The following is a 6,518-nucleotide window of genomic DNA, read 5'->3' on the forward strand; positions in this document are numbered from 1 at the left end:
AGTACTTGTTCACCAAACTCTCACTCTATGGTATCTTATCTTAGTTCTTGACACATAACAGATGCTCAGTATATAATTATCAAAATAATCTTCTTATGTTTTCCTAAAAGAAACATTAGCTTTAACACATAGTCAATCCATGGTCTCACTACGTCCCTTAGCCGTTGTTATGGGCTCAATTCTGTCTCCTTATGCCACACACACACACACAAAATCGTAGATTGATGTCCTGACCCTCAGTACCACAGATTGTGACCATATTTGCAGATACGGACTATAAAATGGAAATTAGGTCAAAGTGTGGTCATTAGGATGGGATGTAATCCAATATGACAGGTGTCCTTATAGGAAAGATATTATGACACAGACACTTACAGAGGGAAGGATATTTAAAGTCATAGGAAGAAGACGGCCATCAACCAGCTGAGAAGACAGACCTCAGAGGAAACCAACACTGTGGCCGCCTTTATCTTGGACAGTTTGCCTCCAGTAAGGTGAAAAAATAAATATCTGTTCTATAAGCCACTCAGACTGAGGTACTTTGTTATAGCAGCCCTGGCAAACTAATTCAGATTTTTTTCAGCTGTGCATAAATTACCAGAAATTCCCTATTTTCAAATATTTTGTTATAAGGGATAATCATATTTAGGTAAAATTAAGAAATATGACCGAACAGGAACTGACACATACCTGTAGATTATTTTTTACCACGCTTTTTGCTACACTCATCCTGATCTCCTTCTCTGTCCAGACTCATAGATGCTAGTGTACTCACAATAGACTTGGAAACATTGGTGAGAGTTAAGGCAAAAAGTTGCTAAAACCTACAAAAGAGGCCTCCCAGAAATTAAAAAGAATGAATTAGCTGTATACATAGAAAGACACATGAATTTTCAAGACAGTGTTTAGTAAAAAATTAAAAAAATACAGTGATATTGCATAGCAAGAGACAGTTTGACTAGTGATTAAAAGTGTGGATTCCAAAGCCAGATGGACGGGTTTTTATCTCAGCTTTTTCACTTTCTAGCTGTGCAGCACAGGCCAATTTGTGCCTTAGTTTCCTCTTCTAAAGTTTCAGTTATCAAATGAGTAAGTCCTGAAAATCTAATGAACACCATGATAACTATAGTTATTAATAATGTATACTTAAAATTTGCTAAGAGAGTATATCTTAAATGTTCTCAACCTCACCTCTGTAAAATAACTGTGAGGTGATGGATAGTTTGATTAACGTGATTGAGGGAATCATTTCACAAGGTAAAAGTATATAAAAATATCATATTGTACACCTTAAAAACATATATTTATACGATATCATACCCTAATAAAGCGAGAAAAACAAATAATAATAAAAAATAGTCAATTTACTTAAGGGAAGAACTGTTAAAGACATAGTCATTGTTTGAAAACAAATGAATCCTGCTAATCAGATGTAGATTTATTTGGTCCTGAACGCAACCATTATCTGGAAAGATTCTCCTGAGGTTGTCTACATTACTTTACGTAATGTCAAAATAGTAAAAATGCCTTTAAAAAAGAAAAAAAAATGTACTCATATCATTAGGTTATTGCAAAGATTAAATAAGTCAGTACATAAAAAGGTGTTTAGAACAGTGTCTGGCTTGTAGAAAGTACTATGTCAGTAATACCTACAATTACTATTTATGCCATTTATATAAATTACAAAGACATAACCCAAAATAACAACACACATGTTCAAAGCATGCCCTGAAATTAAAAAAATACATTATGCATACACATTGTAATGATTGCCTATGGATAAAGGGGAATGGAAGTAGAAAAGATAAAAAGAAATGGATGGATGGATGGAATTACAAACAGAAGAGGGGCTTTACATCGGTTGGTGATTAATAATGTGCTATGAACTGAGGAATATGATTAAATGGATATTCTTTATCTGAGTTACAAAAGGAAAAGAAAGGAAAAAAGTCAAGAAGAAAGAAAGGAAGAAAGGATTGAAGAAAGGAAGAGAAGTTTTCCAGTTCCAGTCTACATAAACCGAAGCCCTCAGGTTTAAAAATATGCAGCTCAAAGATATCATTTAGAGTTCTGAAGTCTGTGGAACACACGACTTAAGCTGACAAAGAAAATCAGGTTCAGTACCTTCATATCTGTTTATAAAAATCATCCTTCCTGAGCAATTAAAAGAACTGTTGGAGATATTAGGCTAAGGTCCATGAATAACACCCTGGAAAGGAAAAAAGTCAGTGTATAATTACTTTAACAAGGAAGCAATAAACACTCATATTTGTTCCTGATAAAAAACGTATTTTAAAACTTTCAAAAATTTAAAACCAAACCATTTTCTTCTCCTCTCCTCGCAAAATAATGCCTTAGGATTACTGACAAATAGATACATTTAGTGATTTTCTCTATTATTACAGACTGTTGCTAAAGCCGTTTTTTAAAGGCCCCTGTTAAAAATAAAGACCTGGCCAAAAATAGGCAGTGTGTATGCTTAAAATCTTGTGCATTAGGTTGTTTCATGGCAATTCACAGTTATTTTTTTGTCAGTTTAAACACCAGGAATTTTAAAAGGCTTAACTGTCAAATACGGAAGAAGAAGAAAGTAAACAAAGACATGATTTATTAGTCTTTCTGTTATAACCAACTCTACCATGGTTTACGATAAGGTTCTTTTCATTATACTCTTCTGATGCCTTCTCTCTGAGCTCAAATTCCTTTCCAAAAGTTACTTAGTATATCTTTACAATGTCCCCTTACAGGAAGACACTAGGTTATCATCACCATTTCTATGAAAGGAAGAACAGTGGGGAAAAGTGATGGTTAATAGAGGAAATCATAAAGCTATGTAAACTTCCATAGGATCATCTGTACTATATGACCTCATAATACATATCACACCTTGTTGCCTGGCCTTTTTTGTGAATATACATATTGTCTTCCCAGCTAGAAATAAGCTCCTCCAGTTTATGCAAGCGTATGTTGTGTTTTCTCCTGCTTTAGGCTTTTCACCAAGCCAAGTATATTGAGGTAAGCAATGACAGGTAGCTAATAAATGTTTACTGATGAATATTTATTTGGGAAGCGTCATTGTGTTCTGCCTCTTAAATTACTGACATGCAAGTTGGGCAGCCCCAGAACTTCACTGCCACAAATCACCCTTTATTTCCATCACTGATCAAAACAACACCCTTAGACTAAGGCTCTTTTTTCTTTTAAATCCTGTGATGTGCAATATTGCTTCAATATTTAGGTTATTAATTGGGGAATGACTTTATAAGAGCACATGAATAATGTCATATAACATAGAATATTGGAATGTAGCTTGACAGCACTCTAGACTTTACACCTAGAAGAATTAGAAGAATTCTTTTTGAGTCTGAAGGAAAGACACTATGGTATCCTAATTATGCATCTTCATTCTTGAGTTCCCAACTTTTGAAGTTGACAGAATATTTCAATCTTTTTTTCCCTTTCAATACTCAACTCACTTTGTGACTGCAAGAAGTCGATATGAAGGATATTGTACAATAATCATCAAGGATGGGAAGACTCACAGAAAATATCAAGTTAGAATTGACTACCCATTTTTGCTGAGGTGGAAAAGATGTTATTGTTCACATATTTGTTTAGCAAACCTTACCCTAGAAATATGAGTTCTGATATCACTCCTTCCACGCCAGCCACGATGATTAAAAACTTGCTCTTTTCAGATCAATCCTTGTGATGAGAAGGAATAACTGCTTTTGCCAAAGCTTAGGGGAACACAGATATTAAGGAAGACTTTCATGAAGAGGGGTAATTGAGATGGTTCTAGCAAGAATATCTCAGACAATATAGGAAGGGAATTCTAGGCATAATGAACACAACATAGAAGTGCATAGAAAGGACAAGTAATTCAGCAAGTAATGTTGAATTTAATCTGCAATTAAACATGTAGAAGGACTTGCTATTTGGTTTCCCCTAAAATTTCAGAAGTCTATACACAAAGTACCTGTTGACTAAGAATATTAACATTCTTTAGGGAATATGGCTGGAAGCTAAATTATCCCTCATTAGCTCTTTATTACTCTAGTATTAAACTCATTTGAATGGCATATAAATCCTCTGTAGTAGTGTGCCATAAACTTCCTCATTCCTACTTCTGTCTCCTCATTAGAGCCTTGCCTGAATGCCACTTGCTACTTTTTCTCATTTCTATGCACTTCTATGTTGTGTTCATTAGGCCTAGAATTCCCTTCCTATATTGTCTGAGATATTCTTGCTAGAACCATCTCAATTACCACTCTTCATGAAAGTCTTCCTTAATATCTGTGTTCCCCTAAGCTTTGGCAAAAGCAGTTATTCCTTCTCACCACATACTCCAAAAATAAATGAATATTCCATGCTTTGCAGCACCACCATTCAAGCCACAATCCAAATATGTGTCTACAGGTAGGTTGCTCTGCAATATTATGGATTTCTGTGAGGCATAAAGGCAGAGAGCGTATCTGAAACATAGCTACATACATATTGAGTACAATTTTATGCATGAAAATGAACATTCCATGCTCGTGGATAGGAAGAATCAATATCGTGAAAATGGCCATACTGCCCAAGGTAATTTATAGATTCAATGCCATCCCCATCAAGCTACCAATGACTTTCTTCACAGAATTGGAAAAAACTACTTTAAAGTTCATATGGAACCAAAAAAGAGCCCACATTGCCAAGTCAATCCTAAGCCGAAACAACAAAGCTGGAGGCATCACGCTACCTGACTTCAAACTATACTACAAGGCTACAGTAACCAAAACAGCATGGTACTGCTACCAAAACAGACATATAGATCAATGGAACAGAACAGAGCCCTCAGAAACAATGCCACACATCTACAACTATCTGATCTTTGACAAACCTGACAAAAACAAGAAATGGGGAAAGGATTCCCTATTTAATAAATGGTGCTGGGAAAACTGGCTAGCCATATGTAGAAAGCTGAAACTGGATCCCTTCCTTACACTTTATACAAAAATTAATTCAAGATGGATTAAAGACTTACATGTTAGACCTAAAACCATAAAAACCCTAGAAGAAAACCTAGGCAATACCATTCAGGACATAGGCATGGGCAAGGACTTCATGTCTACAACACCAAAAGCAATGGCAACAAAAGCCAAAATTGACAAATGGGATCCAATTAAACACACAGTTTAAGAAACTATCATCAGAATGAACAGGCAACCTACAGAATGGGAGAAAATTTTTGCAACCTACTCATCTGACAAAGGGCTAATATCCAGAATCTACAAAGAACTCAAACAAACTTATAAGAAAAAAACAAACAACCCCATCAAAAAGTGGGTGAAGGATATGAACAGACACTTCTCAAAAGAAGACATTTATGCAGCCAAAAGACACACGAAAAAATGCTCATCATCTCTGGCCATCAAAGAAATGCAAATCAAAACCACAGTGAGATACCATCTCACACCAGTTAGAATGGCCATCATTAAAAAGTCAGGAAACAACAGGTGCTGGAGAGGATGTGGAGAAACAGCAACACTTTTACACTGTTGATGGGACTGTAAACTAGTTCAACCATTGTGGAAGTCAGTGTGGCAATTCCTCAGGGATCTCGAACTAGAAATACCATTTGACCCAGCCATCCCATTACTGGGTATATACCCAAAGGATTATAAATCATGCTGCTATAAAGACACATGCACACCTATGTTTATTGCAGCACTATTCACAATAGCAAAGACTTGGAACCAACCCAAATGTCCAACAACGATAGACTGGATTAAGAAAATGTGGCACATATACACCATGGAATACTATGCAGCCATAAAAAAGGATGAGTTCATGTCCTTTATAGGGACATGGATGAAGCTGGAAATCATCATTCTCAGCAAACTATCGCAAGGACAGAAAACCAAACACCACATGTTCTCACTCATAGGTGGGAATTGAACAATGAGAACACTTGGACACAGGAAGGGGAACATCACACACTGGGGCCTGTTTTGGGGTGGGGGGAAGGGGGAGGGATAGCTTTAGGAGATATACCTAACGTAAATGACGAGTTAATGGGTACAGCACACCAACATGGCACATGTATACACATGTAACAAACCTGCACGTTGTGCACATGTACCCTAAAACTTAAAGTATAATAAAAAAAGAAAATGAACATTCAATAATAGGATTCATCTCAAATTTAAACAATGATTGCTTCACCTTTTATATTTTTTTGCTTCAACTTGTGAAACGCCCTTTTTTTTTCACTAAATATGGAAAAAATTGTTTACAAATAGATAAACTCTGCAAAATTCTTTTGGCAGTATGACCATGAATTATGATTTATATTGTCCCTCCTTCAGAGCTAGATGACAATATTGAGGGGCTTTTGTATATACATTAACAACAAATTAAGTGTGCCTCAATTTCTACAGTATACCAAACACTTAAATTCTAAACAAATGTATTAGACAGTTTAAATTCATAAAGAAATCTGCATTCTAGTTTTTTTTTTTTTTTTTTTTTTTTTT

Source organism: Hylobates moloch, unplaced genomic scaffold (genome assembly GCF_009828535.3).
Source record: "Hylobates moloch isolate HMO894 unplaced genomic scaffold, HMol_V3 SCAFFOLD_7, whole genome shotgun sequence".
NCBI lineage: Eukaryota > Metazoa > Chordata > Mammalia > Primates > Hylobatidae > Hylobates > Hylobates moloch.